General features: G+C 37.5%; 1 long non-coding RNA gene across 1 annotated transcript in view; it reads right to left on the bottom strand.

Moving 5' to 3' along the window:
• LOC132496088 (uncharacterized) overlaps positions 1–16,312 on the bottom strand; it is a 356,225-nt gene that overhangs the window by 336 nt on the left and 339,577 nt on the right. The gene's annotated exons all lie outside the window — the stretch shown is intronic.

The following is a 16,312-nucleotide window of genomic DNA, read 5'->3' as shown; positions in this document are numbered from 1 at the left end:
GTTTTGCTGCCAGGCTCTTCAAATATTTGATCTACATCTTTCCTCTCCTCTTTTTAATGATTTTAATTCCTTCTTGTTCCCTTTACCATCTATTGGGTTGGCCAAAAAGTTCGTTCCGGTTTTTCCATAAGAGCTTATGGAAAAAACCCGAACGAACTTTTTGGCCAACCCAATACTTCGGTACATACCACTCCACAGAAACTATTTCTTTGAAGATTACCAATAATCTCTTCCTGCTAAACTGATGGCCTTGGCCTTTCCTCACACATCTTATAATGTTTGATGTTACAAACCATCACTCATGAAATTCTCTCATCCTTTGGCATCTTTGGTACATTAAAGGCCTCTCCAATCTCTCCTCTCCTTTCCTCTACAGGGCTCCTAAATGCAGAGTGTTCTTTAAGCTCATCCCTCTGGTTTTCCTACTATAGTAAGACTGGGCATCTTCAGCTATGTGATCTATTATCAGGCCTTCCCTACTCAATCATAGGTCCTTTCTAGCTGCCTTCAGGCATCTCCACTCTCTAATCTCTAAACGAGGCTCATTGTTTCTTCCTTCAGTGTCTCCTGGAAGAATCTGTTTTATCCCATCATCCCCACTACCACCACCCTAGTCCAAACCCTCCCTATACCACAACCAGATTAGCACAGGAGTGTCTTAGCTGCTCAGCTTACTTGACTCTAACACTGACCCTGCTTCTACTCTAATCCAACTGTCATATGTTTTGATGCTAAATCTCCTTTATAAATTCCTTTTATTTTATTCATTTTCCAGCATAAGATTATCATCTACTGCTTTCAAATCTAAATTCCTTAGACTGGCTTTTAAAGCATTTATTGTTTTCCCATTTGGCTACCACACCTAATTTCTTATTCTCCTTACTTCTTACTGGTGATTAACCATTCATTCACTATGCTCCAATTACACAAATTTCCACATTTACCTTTTTAATTCTATTCTTTCCACAAAAGTAAATAAATAAAACAAACTTATCTCCTACCAATTCATCCTACTCATTTTTGTACATCTAGCTCAAATTCCACAATCCCCATGAAATCTCCTCTACTTTAGTTCATACTGGGCTGCTTAATTTTTGAGTTCCTAATGCTCAATTAGGCATCCACATCTCTGATTCTTTGTTAGTCTTATTTTCATAGCTAAGTTGCAAGTGTATAAAGACTGCAATCATATTTCTTTATTTCTTTTAAGACATCTAAAATGGTCTACAAGTAACATGCTGAGCACATAATAGGCCATGAATAAATATTTATTGGTTAACTAAATGAGGACAATGAGTAGAAAATTCCTACATCATTTGGCAGAATGACTACAGGCAAAAGACTCCTTCCCAAAATGTATTATCTAAAAGTGCATTTTCCCCATGTGTCAACAACCAAAAAAATGACTGTCTTCTAGCAGAGCCAAGCTTAACTCTTTAAGAATGTATAAAATCCACAAGACAAAATTGTTAAGAGGTACAAACTGTTTAAATAAAAAGGCAGATAAACAAAATAATCACTTCATTTAGCAAGTACAGAGGAAATCAGATCACATTCCAAACAATCCAATGATTTCAGCAGTTGGAGAATAATCAAGGGAAAAAAATTAAGCAATAAGTCTGCTGTCTTGGATTTATTAAGGGAAAGGAAATTCTTATAAAGCCAAAAAGATAAGAGAAAAACCTACATGATTTGTAACAGAAAATAATTAGTGAAGGTAACTGTATGACGGCAAAAAAATTACTTTCCTAATTCAAGCATATTAAAAATTAATGATTAGGGCCTCCCTGGTGGCGCAAGTGGTTGAGAGTCCGCCTGCCGATGCAGGGGATACGGGTTCGTGCCCCAGTCTGGGAGGATCCCATATGCCGTGGAGCGGCTGGGCCCGTGAGCCATGGCCGCTGAGCCTGCGCGTCCGGAGCCTGCGCGTCCGGAGCCTGTGCTCCACAATGGGGGAGGCCACAACAGTGAGAGGCCCGCATACCGCAAAAAAAAAAAAAAAAAAAAAAAAAAAAAAAATTAATGATTATTAAAAATAACTATGACATATCTTTGGAAAGAGAACATATTTGTATTTCCCCCAAAGTCTCACAGCCGGTTGTGCCCTCCTTTGGAAGCAGTGTTATGTGTTGGAAACAGCATGAGTTTCCCCAGCCAGAGGGACCTGTATTTCTACTTGAGGGATCTTAGGCAACCAACCTCTGGGAGCTGTTGTGAGAATTAAATGAGATTACATATCTGAAAGAGCCTGGCATGGTGTCCAACACACGATGGTCAACACATCTTAGTTTCCTTCCATTCTGCTTTGCAGAGATAAAGAGAACTGGAGGTGGAATAACCCTAGATAGAGTAGGAGGGAGGAACCAGGGATGCTTATCCCAGCTCAGCTGTTAGTTTGGTTGTGACAGGGACAGCCTACTGTCTTCCAGTTTTCACTTTCTTCTTCATTTTGGTAGGAGATCCTCCTAAGTTTTAATGGGCATGCAGGGGCCAGATAGTTCTATTTCTTTTGCCTTCACAGGGTTTGTAATTGTTTGATTTGCAATGCATTTGGGTAGACTAGACACTTCACTTGTTATCAGTCACTACTCACTTCTGCCCTAACCCAGCCCAATTCCAACACCCAGGACTCCTTCCTGACATCTTATGGACTCTTCTGTGCATGGCTGCTGGACCAGATGATCCCTAAGGAATTTTCCAATGTTTAGTAGTCCTGAGGAAACACATGGAATAACGTTTCATTTCCCTAGTAATCATAATGACTTGGTGGGTTTTTTCTTTTTTTTCAAAATTTAAGAGGAAATTTGAAATAATCTGTTTTAAAATTCTCATCTCCTCTGCTAGTTTTTATTTAGGAGACATACAGTATATTAGTTTCTTATGGCTATTGTAACACATTACCATAAATCTAGAAGCTAAAATAACAGAAATTTATTCTTTTACAGCTCTGGAGGCCAAAAGTCTAACATCAAGATGTCTGCAGGGCCACACTCCCTGTGAAGGCTCTAGGGGACAATCATTCCTTGTTCCTCCAGTTTCAGGTGACCTCAGGTCTTATTTAGCTAGTGGCTGCATCACTCCAATCTCTGCCTTCATCTTCACATGACTTTCTCCTCTGTGTCTATAATATCTCCTCTGTCTATAAGATCTGCATGTCCCTAACTCTTATAAGGATACTTAACATTGGATTTAGGGCCCACCTAGATAATCCAGGATCATCTCATCCCAAGATCCTTTTAGTTACATGTACAAAGACTGCTTCCAAATAAGAGCACAGACATTCATGGGTTCTAGGGATTAGGACTTGGATGTATCTTTTGGGGATCCATCATTGAACCCACTACAGAATGCTACATAAACAATCACTCAGTTATAAAATATAGGTAGTATAGATATCTCACACTCTGAAAAGGAAGTAGTCAAATATCAAGTTTTTCAACTATTTACAAAAAATAGCATTTCAATGAAAAATTTAAGATCTTTCAATACACCTTTTGGAGTTACAAGTTTAAATAGCAATCTTTTCAATCAATATCGTCTACATTATCATGTAACTTTCATTATTGTTAACCATATTCTAATTTGGGAATTCACTACTTCTTTAATAGATCACAATTATTGACAAAGAAATCTTGCAATTGATTCATTTTTTCCTGTTTAAACATGTAATACATATATACAACCTTAAAATTCAACACAAAAGAAAAGAGGAAAGAATTATTCCCCTTTAGTACTCATTGCCTAATTCCTCTCTTTGCCCAAGAAGTAACAGTTTAAAATTCTTTTCAGAATATTTTGTGCATACATAAAGGCAATTTACTTGATTGTTTTGTTTATCATAAATGGGATCATGCTATAGACAGCACTCAGTGAATTACATTTTCCTTTTATCAAGGTCTTATTTTTGTAATCACACAATATTTGACAGAAGGAATGTAGCATAATTCACTGATGGACATTTAAGTTGCTTTCAAATGCTTGGCATCAAAAAAAGCTTGCAATGGTCATATATATGTCTTTGAGAATGTACAAAAATTTCTGTAGGATAGATTTTTAGAGGTAAAGTTATTTGGCCAAAGATTATGTACATTTCCAATTTGATTGAGCCTGCTAATTTGTTCTCCAAAAAACTTTCTATGAACTGGCCAATTGATGCCGAAAGATAATTCTTACCTGGTCAATCAACCATCTATATATATGTGTGCGTATCTGCATGTATACACACACATATATGTAAAATGTATAAAAAGTATATTGAAACATACATATTACACACACACACACACATACTTTTTATACTATCTAGGTATACAGACTGCCACTCAGCATCCATTAGATAAACTAGGGAAGAAGACTCTTATTTCCATATCCTTCCTAATTCATCCACCACTGAGCATCAGGCACTCAAAAAGGGAAGAGACCCACTTTTGGGTGTCATGAACAAAAAAGTAACATAAAAAAGTGGCTTCTGATATGTTTTCTGACCCATTGCTATGATCCCAGGGCAGAATACTCTCCCAGACAAGAAATTCTCCCTCAGAATGTGCGTGACTCCACAATACCTAATTGATACATCCTAAATAACTATAGGAACTCAATCCAACAATGCATCAGAACTCATTAAGCCTTTTTCTTCAAAGTTCTAGTGAGAAAAAAACTTGCTAAGAGCTATATGTAACTTGAATTCCAAGGTGATCTGATTTAAATGAGCACCACACCACAAATTATATATTTAGATGCTTTTCAGCTAAACTAGGAAAAGAGAATATCTTTTCATCAGGCTCAGGTTGAATTGGAGTGACAGTAGCATTAAAAAAAAAGCTTATTAAGGTGCTTCCATAGCTGTCACTCCTGACTTCAGCACTCCACATAATTATAAGATAGTAACAAAAATTATTCCAAAGCACTTGAACAATTATATGCTCTTAAAACAGGCTGACGATGAAGGATGCACGTATTTTGAAAGTAGTAGATCTGATAGTTCTTTAAAACTGCAGCAGGAAGCTGTTCCTCAGTTAGGGGAGTACATAAAATTATTTATCAATCCATTATGGAACATCTACAGACTCAGAGAATTTATTGTGTTCCATTAAGTAGAGAAATTCCTTCCACTAGGCTTTTCCTTATTCAGGGATTTGAATATCCTTCATCCAACCTCACTAAAGTCCAATACACTCTCACTTTCTACCTCCTAACTCCTCCTGCCCACAACACACACACACACACACACACACACACACACGTTGTCATCACATATTTGGCAAAATAAGGTACGAAATAATAAAAACATGACAGGTTGCATTGCAAGGAATTGCTTTCTGATGAAAATGTAAGACGCATAAAATGTTAAGTTGTTGCAACATTTGTTTTATTTACAACAAAGAGCAGAAATGTTAATTATTTAGACATAAGAATTGGCTGCACTAAAGATCAGAATACTCTGGGGATTAGAGACACAACTCAAGAAGGCTGCGCTTAGGTACTGACACACTTCAGGACAAAAAGGATTTTGTACTGGGGCATGATTCTATTCTGCTAACAAACAAACAAAGCAAATGATTATTTTTGTGACCTTTACGTGTTATTCTTGGAAAACTCTTTTCATCATTCGGAAATGAAAATTGTTCGACTGTTCTGTGATTTCTTTTTAACCAACAATCTGATACTTTTCTCAGCAGGTTCCCACTTTACTGAGATGTAATTAATATCCAATAAAATGCATAAACTTTAAATGTTCAGTTTGATGAACTCTGACAATTAAATACAGCCATGCAACCACCATTCAAAATGTATATAGTAGAACAAATGTTCCCTGGCATTCCTTTCCAGTCATTTCTCTCTCTACTCCTACATCTAATATGGGATTTCTATCACCATAGATTACTTTTGTCTGCATTTGGATATCATATATATGAAATCCTACAGTATGTGCTCTTCTGTGTATAGCTTCTTTTAATATAATGTTGATATGTATCCATACTGCTGTGTATAATTAGTTTTTCCTTTTATTACTAAGTAGTATTCAATTCTATGGATATACTACAATTTGTCTATCAATTCTCCTGTTGTTAGACATTTGGGTTGATCCTAGTATAAGGCTATTATAAATATGGCTGCTATAAACATTCTTCTACAAGTCATGGCAAATACCTCTGAGAACTATTCCTGGGTCATAGGGGAGATGTATGTTTAAATTTAAGAAACTGCCAAACAGTTTTCCTAAGCAGTTGTACTGCTAACACTCCCATCACCATTGTATGAGAGGTTCTATCACTCCATATCTTCACCAAAATTTTTTTTTAATTAATTTATTTATTTTTATTTTTTGCTTTATAACAAATTTAATCAGTTATACATATACATATGTTTCCATATCCCCTCCCTTTTGCGTCTCCCTCCCACCCTCCCTATCCCACCCCTCCAGGCGGTCACAAAGCACCGAGCTGATCTCCCTGTGCTATGCGGCTGCTTCCCACTAGCTATCTACCTTACGTTTGGTAGTGTATATATGTCCATGCCGCTCTTTCACTTTGTCACAGCTTACCCTTCCCCCTCCCCATATCCTCAAGTCCATTCTCTAGTAGGTCTGTGTCTTTATTCCTGTCTTACCCCTAGGTTCTTCATGACATTTTTTTTTTCTTAAATTCCATATATATGTGTTAGCATACAGTATTTGTTTTTCTCTTTCTGACTTACTTCACTCTGTATGACAGACTCTAGGTCTATCCACCTCATTACAAATAGCTCAATTTCATTTCTTTTTATGGCTGAGTAATATTCCATTGTATATATGTGCAACATCTTCTTTATCCATTCATCCGATGATGGACACTTAGGTTGTTTCCATCTCCGGGCTATTGTAAATAGGGCTGCTATGAACATTTTGGTACATGTCTCTTTTTGAATTATGGTTTTCTCAGGGTATATGCCCAGTAGTGGGATTGCTGGGTCATATGGTAGTTCTATTTGTAGTTTTTTAAGGAACCTCCATACTGTTCTCCATAGTGGCTGTACCAATTCACATTCCCACCAGCAGTGCAAGAGTGTTCCCTTTTCTCCACACCCTCTCCAGCATTTATTGTTTCTAGATTTTTTGATGATGGCCATTCTGACTGGTGTCTTCACCAAAATTTGATGTTTTCAGTCTTTTTTATTTTAGCCATTCCAGGACATGTTTAGTAGCATCTCATTTTTGTTTTAGTTTGCATAGCCTGATAACTAATAACACTGAATACTTTTTTAATGTACTTCTGTGAAGTATCTATTCAGGTCTATTGCACATATTTCTATTTGTTTATCTGTGTTTTTATAGTTGATTGGTTGGAATTCTTTATGTATTCTGTATACTAATCCTTTGTAAGATACAATAAATTTTTCTAGTTCATGATTTATGTATTAATTTTTTTTTTTTTTTTTTTTTTGCGGTACGCGGGCCTCTCACTGTTGTGGCCTCTCCCGTTGCGGAGCACAGGCTCCAGACACGCAGGCTCAGCGGCCATGGCTCACAGGCCCAGCCGCTCCGCGGCATGTGGGATCTTCCCGGACCGGGGCACGAACCTGTGTCCACTGCATCGGCACGTGGACTCTCAACCACTGCGCCACCAGGGAAGCCCTTTAATGGAGTCTTGATGGGCAGAATTTAATTTTGCCTAAGTCTAATAATCAACTTATGCTTTATGTTTTTTGTGTCCTATACAGGAAAGTTTTGCCTAACCTGAGGTCATGAAGGTATTTTTCTGTTTTCTTCTAGAACTTTTTGAATCTGGTTTAGATCTATGACCCATCTAGAATTAATTTTTGTGTATGGTATGTGATCAGAGTCAAAATATATTTTCTTCCATACAGATACCAAGTTGTTCCTGCAATATCTGTTGAAAAGACAGATATTGCAGGAACAACTTGCAAAAATTGGAACAACTCCCAAAAGTAGCTTTGGCACTTTTGTTAAAAAAAAAAAAAAAAAAAAAAAAAAGGGCCTCCCTGGTGGCGCAAGTGGTTGAGAGTCCGCCTGCCGATGCAGGGGATACGGGTTCGTGCCCCGGTCTGGGAGGATCCCATATGCCGCGGAGCGGCTGGGCCCGTGAGCCATGGCCGCTGAGCCTGCGCGTCCGGACCCTGCGCGTCCGGAGCCTGTGCTCCGCAACGGGGGAGGCCACAACAGTGAGAGGCCCGCATACCGCAAAAGAAAAAAAAAAAAAAAGTCAGTTGACTGAATATGTATGGGTCTGTTCCTAGACTCTATTCTGTTCCATATTCTATTTGTCTATGCTTAGGCCAATACCACTGCCTTGATTACTGTATATTTATAATAAATTTTGAAACCAGGTAAAGTCCTCCAACTTCTTCTTTCAAGATGTTTTAGCTATCCTATTTTATTTTCATTTCTATATGTATTTAGAACCATCTTGTCTACTTCTTCAGAATAGCAATGTTGCCCTTTTGATATAAATTACATTGAATGTATATATCAAATTAGAAAGTATAGCCATCTCAGCAAAGTTCATTTTTCAATCTAGAAACATGCAGTGTATCTCCATTTTTATGTCTTATTTAATTTCTCAGTAATATTTTACAGTTTTTAGTATGGAGATCTTAAGTATCATTAGGTTGATTTTTTTCTTATCTGATTTTTTATAGTATTGTACATTTTTAAAATGTTATTTTCCAATTGGTGGTGAGTGAAGACTTGCTCTATGGTGGGGTGTCCCTTGTAGTTGTATTACAACAGCCCATACATGGCTATTAAACATATGTTAGGGCTTCCCTGGTGGCGCAGTGGTTGAGAGTCCGCCTGCCGATGCAGGGGACACGGGTTTGTGCCCCGGTCCAGGAAGATCCCACATGCCGCAGAGCGGCTGGGCCCGTGAGCCATGGCCGCTGAGTCTGCGCGTCCGCAGCCTGTGCTCCGCAACGGGAGAGGCCACAACAGTGAGAGGCCCGTGTAATGCAAAAAAAAAAAAAAAAAAATATGTTAGCAGTTCAGCTAGTATTTCCCTCTCCTATCTTTGGTAGACATTTCCTCCAATGATGAGAGCAGTGGTAAGTCTCTCTTCTCCTATAAAGGGATCCTCACATTCTGATGTTTTATTTGTTTGTGTTTGTTTATGTGCTCAGTTTTATAATAGGGATATTTTTTAACTATGATTTTTATAGTTTATCTGGTTTGTTTTGGTTGTTAGAGACTGATGGCCTGTTACGACATTTTACATTCAAACTAAAAACCATTTGGTGAAACTTTTTTTTAATCGTTGTTAAGACAATCTTCCCTATTACTATGTCTGAAAAAGCAAAAAAGAAAAGTATCAAATAGCACCCAAGAGTCCAAGCAATCATACTGAAGACTAATGTTTACTCAGTGCTTTCTACATGCTAGCATTTAGATCTATAAATATCAACTCATTCAGTCCTCAGAACAATCATATCAAGTAGGTATGGTTATCATTATCCCCATTTTACAGATGAATAAACTGTAAAATATAAAATGAAATATAAAGTGCTTGCCATTTGCCTAATGAAACACAGCTGTTAAATGGTAGAACTGGGACTTGAACACAAGTAATTTGGATTTCAAGCCTACATTCCTACCTACTTCCTCCTAATACCTCTCCACCATATCTTAGCATTCTTACCTTTATCCTGATTTCCCATATGTAATAGCTATCTGGGTTTTTTCATTATAAATGCTCCTTTCTTCTTTGAGTTTTATTTTTTTTATCTGAATCTCTCCTATTCATTTAGCAATTTGATATAACAAATACAATTTATTAACTGCACACAGAAAAAATACTATGTTAGTAATTTTGCATATATTGTTTACAAACCTCACAAAAATTCGGAGAAATGGCATTATCCCCGTTCTACTTTGAGGGGAACTAAGGTTCAAACAAAGCACTTTTCTTAATTTCCTTAAAAACTAGTGAAGAAATAAAGTTGTCATTTGACCCCTCTTGAATCCAAAACCCATAATGTAATCTTTCATGAAAAATTATCTAAGTCTTCTCCTAAAGTTACCTTTGCAACCCCTGTGCTCACCATCACTTACTGTAACTGGATATTTATTTAAACACTACTCCTCTGTATAACATCATTACTTCATTTTTTCTTGTTGATATTCTAAAACCACTTGTTTGAAATTAATGTCTACTGGGGTCTCTTTTGGAGGCTGTTATAATAATTTAAATTTAGATAAAGAACATACTAAGAAAATAATCATCAATGGAAAAGAGTGAAAGTCGTCAACCAAGCAGTCTTTGAGATGCGGGTGGTACTGTGAGGCCTGGGGCTGGACCTGATTCTCAGCTCCTGGAGTTGAGAGAAATAATGCAGAACCTCTCTGCTGATGCTCGAAAAGGTCAAAGCTGCTCATGGCCCTACATCACCACTATTACCATTCCTCTCCAAACAACTCCTCCAACTAATTTACTCCCTCCAAAATACCTTCTGTGTCCATTGCAACATAGATTTGACAGAAAAAAAAAGTTCAGGAAGGCCCCAAACTCCTCAAGGCCGACTCTTAGACTCATCCCACCACCATAATAGCCCAGAAAATTTTTCCAGTTCTGGTCTTGTAAATCGAAAATCTGATGCCTAGTTTCCACAGTTATTTCTTAAATCATTTTAATGAAAGAAGAAAAATTCCATAATAAGAACTTGCAATCAGAGGAACTGTCATTGATAGGCTAATACTCAAATTATGGTAGGCCCTATGAAAAAACCCATAATCCACGATTTCTGGCCTATTGCTGAAAAGTAATGGCACTGAACAAGATTCAAAAAGACTGAACACTTATATTCATTCTCAGTACAGAAACTCTTCAGAGAAAAAATTGTGCTACTCCCTTAGGACTGAATCTCATTTCAGACACTTGTTCCTTATGACGGCCCGTGTGTAATGATTTAAATGTCATGAAATCCTGCAGATGTGTTTGATAAAGTAATTGAAATTACTTCGTGTAATTTATTTTACTTTCAGTGATGGAAATGTGTGCATATAAATGTCACTGCACTGTCAATGCATTTAATGGCAGCTGAATATATCCTTTGAGGGTTTCTAGTCAGTGGGGATTTTACCTTCCAAATATAATAAAATTTCTCTCTCCCAGCACATGCGTGGACTGAGGCACCGATTAATGTACAGTATTAATAAGAAATTTCCCCATGTAATCCTCTGACTGCAGAGATGAGGCCAGGACTTTATTGAGACCAAGTTCCTGCTCTAATTTCTGGGATACTTTCACAAATGATACAAGTGGTTCTTTAAAACCCAGACTGCAGCAGCAAATAGTGTGCTTTTTGGAAGTAACATTTGTGTGCCTGAAGCAGATGCTTCTATGACTTGGAGTCATTAAGCACCAAAATACAGCAAAACTGATGCAGAAAAATGAGCCAGTATCTCACCAAAATAATTTTTGCAAAGGGTTCTATGCCTTAGGATCTCACTTCATACATTTGCCTATGTATCTTGCACAGGTGAAACTACATCCTGCCTTTGGGTAACCTGCCCTCTGCCTTCTTACTAAACACAGTCATATAAAGAGCCTTTGCCTGACCTGATAGAAAGTTGATTTCATCTTTGTCATTTGTAAAGCATAAAGCAAAAAGTATCCTTGTTATTTAACAAGGGATATGCTTTCAAATGAGCATATTAAATGTGGTTTGATAAAATACCAGGAGTGAAGGAAGACTAAATCCTTGACTATGTACTTGTAATAAAATTTTCAGTTTGAAATGGAATACAATAATCTATAGTTAATCTGGGCAAATATTTCTCTCAGACTGATTAGGCAACAGTTGTGATAGAAAATTGCAGAAAAGTTAAGAGGAAGGATGTGGCCTCTTCTCATGGTATAATCCCAGAAGGGGTATTATTATTCTTTCTATTGCAAAATTACTGGCAGTTTTAAAAATTGATTATTTTTAGTTACTTAACTATATGTTTAGGTTTGAAGACAAGTGAATCAAAGTGTAGAGTTATTAAATTCTTTTGGTTACTTATTCTCATCTATGGAATTGACTTTTGTATTACATATCAAAGGGAACTTTCTTAGCAGATTAATACCTAAAACCTCTAGAAAAAAATTAAGTGAAAAATATATGTTCATGCATAAAAACTTGCATTTTGTGAAGACTACAAATGCCTAATGACTTACAGGCAACTGGAAATCACACTGAATTTTGCTATTTCGATTTTAAGTAAAACCCACAATGCACAAAATCACAGAAGTGTATTTACTGTCATGATAAAAGTTCCCTTAAATATCATGGTTTATTACATATATTAGTTCCTCTCATATTTTCCTTGGTAACTCACTTTTACTTCTAAAATATCTGCATGTGAGTAAATGAACAGAGCGTCTCTTTTCATTTGGATTGCTGAAGTTCAACTTTCAAAACAATGCAACCATCAGGTAAAGTAAGTGAAGACTAAATTTCTAGATTGGACTCTCAAGTACCACTTGGACAAGACGGCTCCTGGCCTGAGCCAGTGAATTTATAGTCTGCTCTTACCCTCTCCCAGCTATGGCCCTCCACACCTTGTGCAGCACCAAGGCTTTGGGGCCTTGGGACCCTGGAAATAGCTACTAAAACAGCCTTAGTGTGTTTCCAGGACTTGCACAGGCCTCTCACCAGACAGTAAGCAAAGCCACCATTGCCAAGCCAGAAAGTGGCCAAAAAGATGTGTGTGCAAGGGGCAGCTATACATGAAGCTTGCCGATGGGGACTGCAGCATGCACACATGGGCACAAGGCACCAAGCACCCTGTGATTCGGAATGGAGAGCTTGGTGGGATGAGTAAGAAGCCATAGGCCATATGTCTGGCTCTCCCTAGGAAGCTCCAAGTATTCCAAGAATTTCAAGTTCTAACTGGTCTTGTGATTTATTGTGAAGACCTGTTCATCAAGGTAGGAAGATAGCACATATTTTTTTATAATTTTGTTAGCTTCATTTGTAACTTTTAAATATTTAGATATATGGTATGTCAACCTCTATTTTTAGTTGTACCTCCAGCCCAGCAAAAAGTTAAGACCAGGACCAGGCTTGTCTTTTAATAAAGACTCCAATATCTCTGAGCATGACTACTAGTTTTTCATTTTATAGTAGCATGATTTTATCATAAGCCCTAAAAAAATAAATGGAACTAACTGCCTGTACATAATACACCGTAAGAGCTACAATATGCATGCAAAGGGTAAACATGCTGCATATATATATTATTAGATAAAGTACAGCAGAGAACTTAAATGTATTACTCATGACATGAAATGCAATGATTAGTATCTCCAAAGCTACACTGCTTCCTACCTGTGGACATAAAATGATTACTTTTTTTCTTTTTTTTAAAAGGTGTGGAGGCAGGGGCAGAATCCAGGGCATGCAGGTCCACAAGGGCTGGGTTCAGATTCTTCTCCACAAGCACAGCGGTTCCCACAGCATCTTGGGTTTTACCCCACTCATCTTGGGGAGGCTTCTGCACTTCCTGGAATAGAGGACGGCCGCCACACTGGTTTTGCATTTTCAAGATGCTCAGAACTCTCATGCTGCTCCTTGGCCAATTCCCAGAAAAGTGGCCCAAGCTCTCCACAGCCACATCATCAAAATAAAAGCCCAGAGCGAGCCGGGTGGCTGACCGAGTCTTGGTGCTCCAGCCGGGTGTCAGGCTTGAGCCTCTGAGGTGGGAGAGCTAAGTTCAGAACATGGGTCCACCAGAGACCTCCCGGCTCCCCATAATATCAAATGGCAATAGCTCTCTCGGAGATTTCCATCTAAACACCAAGACACAGCTCCACTCAATGAACAGAAAGCTCCAGGTAGGGTGCTGGACACCCCATGCCAAACAACAAGCAAGACAGGAACACAACCCTACCCATTAGCAGAGAGGCTGCCTAAAATCATAATAAGTTCACAGATACCCCAAAACACACCACTGGATGCAGTCCTGCCGACTAGAAAGACAAGATCCAGCCTCATCCACCAGAACACAGGCACCAGTCCCCTCCACCAGGAAGCCAACACAACCCACTGAACCAACCTAACCCACTGGGGGCAGACATCAAAAACAATGGGAACTACAAACCTGCAGCCTGCAGAAAGGAGACCCCAAACACAGTAAGTTAAGCAAAATGAGACAACAGAAAAACACACAGCAGATGAAGGAGCAAGATAAAAACCCACCAGACCTAACAAATGAAGAGGAAATAGGCAGTCTACCTGAAAAATAATTCAGAGTAATGATACTAAAGATGATCGAAAATCTTGGAAATAGAATGCAGAAAATACAAGAAACGTTTAACAGGTATCGAGAAGAACTAAAGAGCAAACAAACAATGATGAACAACACAATAAATGAAATTAAAAATTCTCTAGAAGGAATCAATAGTAGAATAACTGAGGCAGAAAAATGGATAAGTGACCTGGAAGATAAAATAGTGGAAAAAAATACTGCAGAACAGAATAAATAAAAAAGAATGAAAAGGATTGAGGAGTCTCAGAGACTCTGGCACAACATTAAAAACACCAACATTAGAATTATAGGAGCCCCAGAAGAAGAAGAGAAAAAGAAAGGGTCTGAGAAAACATTAGAAGAGATTATAGTTGAAACCTTCTCTAATATGGGAAAGGAAATAGTCAATTAAGTCCAGGAAGCACAGAGAGTCCCATAAGGATAAATCCAAGGAGAAACATGCCAAGACACATGTTAATCAAACTATCAAAAATTAAATACAAAGAAAAAATATTAAAAGCAGCAAGGGGAAATCAACAAATAACATACAAGGGAATCCCCATAAGGTTAAGAGCTGATCTTTCAGCAGAAACTCTGCTAGCCAGAAGGGAGTTACAGGACATATTTAAAGTGATGAAAGGGAAAAATCTACAACCAAGATTACTCTAACCAGCAAGGATCTCATTCAGATTCAATGGAGAAATTAAAAACTTTACAGACAAGGAAATGCTAAGAGAATTCAGCACCACCAAACCAGCTTTACAACAAATGCTAAAGGAACTCCTCTAGGCAGGAAACACAAGAGAAGGAAAAGGCCTACAAAAACAAACCCAAAACAATTAAGAAAATGTTAATAGGAACATTCATATCAATAACAACCTTAAATGTAAATAGATTAAATGCTCCAACCAAAAGAAACAGACTGGCTGAATGGATACAAGAACAAGACCCATATATATGCTGTCTACAAGAGACCCACTTCAGACCTAGGGACACATACTGAAAGTGAGGGGATGGAAAAAGATATTCCATGCAAATGGAAATCAAAAGAAAGCTGGAGTAGCAATTCTCATATCAGACAAAATAGACTTTAAAATAAAGACTGTTACAAGACACAAAGAAGGACACTACATAACGATCAAGGGATCAATCGAAAAAGATATAAAAATTGTAAATATTTATGCCCCCAGCATAGGAGCACCTCAATACTTAAGGCAAATGCTAACAGCCATAAAAGGGGAAATCGACAGTAACACAATCATAGTAGGGGACTTTAACACCCCACTTTCACCAATGGACAGATCATCCAAATTTAAAATTAATAAGGAAACACAAGCTTTAAATGATACATTAAACAAGATGGACTTAATTGATATTTATAGGACATTTCATCCAAAAACAACAGAATACACTTTCTTCTCAAGTGCTCATGGAACATTCTTCAGGATAGATCATATTCTGGGTCAAAAGTCAAGCCTTGGTAAATTTAAGAAAATTGAAATCATATCAAGTATCTTTTCTGACTATAACACTATGAGACTAGATATCAATTACAGGAAAAAATTGGTAAAAAAATAAAAACACATGGCTGCAAAACAATACATTACTAAATAACCATGAGATCACTGAAGATATCAAAGAGGAAATCAAAAAATACCTAGAAACAAATGACAGTGAAAATAAAACAACCCAAAACCTATGGGATGCAGCAAAAACAGTTCTAAGAGGGTAGTTTATAGCAATACAATCCTACCTCAAGAAACAAGAAACATCTCAAATAAAAAACCTAACCTTACACCTAAAGCAATTAGAGAAAGAACAAAAAATCCCAAAGTTAGCAGAAGGAAAGAAAACATAAAAATCAGAAATAAATGAAGAAGTGAAGGAAACAAGAGCTAAGATCAGTAAAACTAAAAGGTGGTTCTTTGAGAAGATAAACAAAATTGATAAACCATTAGCCAGACTCATCAAGAAAAAAAGGGAGAAGACTCATATGAATAGAATTAGAAATGAAAAAGGGGACATAACAAGTGACTCTGCAGAAATAAAGGATCATGAGAGATTACTAGAAGCGACTGTATTCCAATAAAA

Source organism: Mesoplodon densirostris, chromosome 9 (genome assembly GCF_025265405.1).
Source record: "Mesoplodon densirostris isolate mMesDen1 chromosome 9, mMesDen1 primary haplotype, whole genome shotgun sequence".
In the NCBI taxonomy this organism is placed as follows: domain Eukaryota; kingdom Metazoa; phylum Chordata; class Mammalia; order Artiodactyla; family Ziphiidae; genus Mesoplodon; species Mesoplodon densirostris.
The sequence above is the reverse complement of the archived record's forward strand: the minus strand, read 5'-3'. Positions and strand labels throughout refer to the sequence as shown.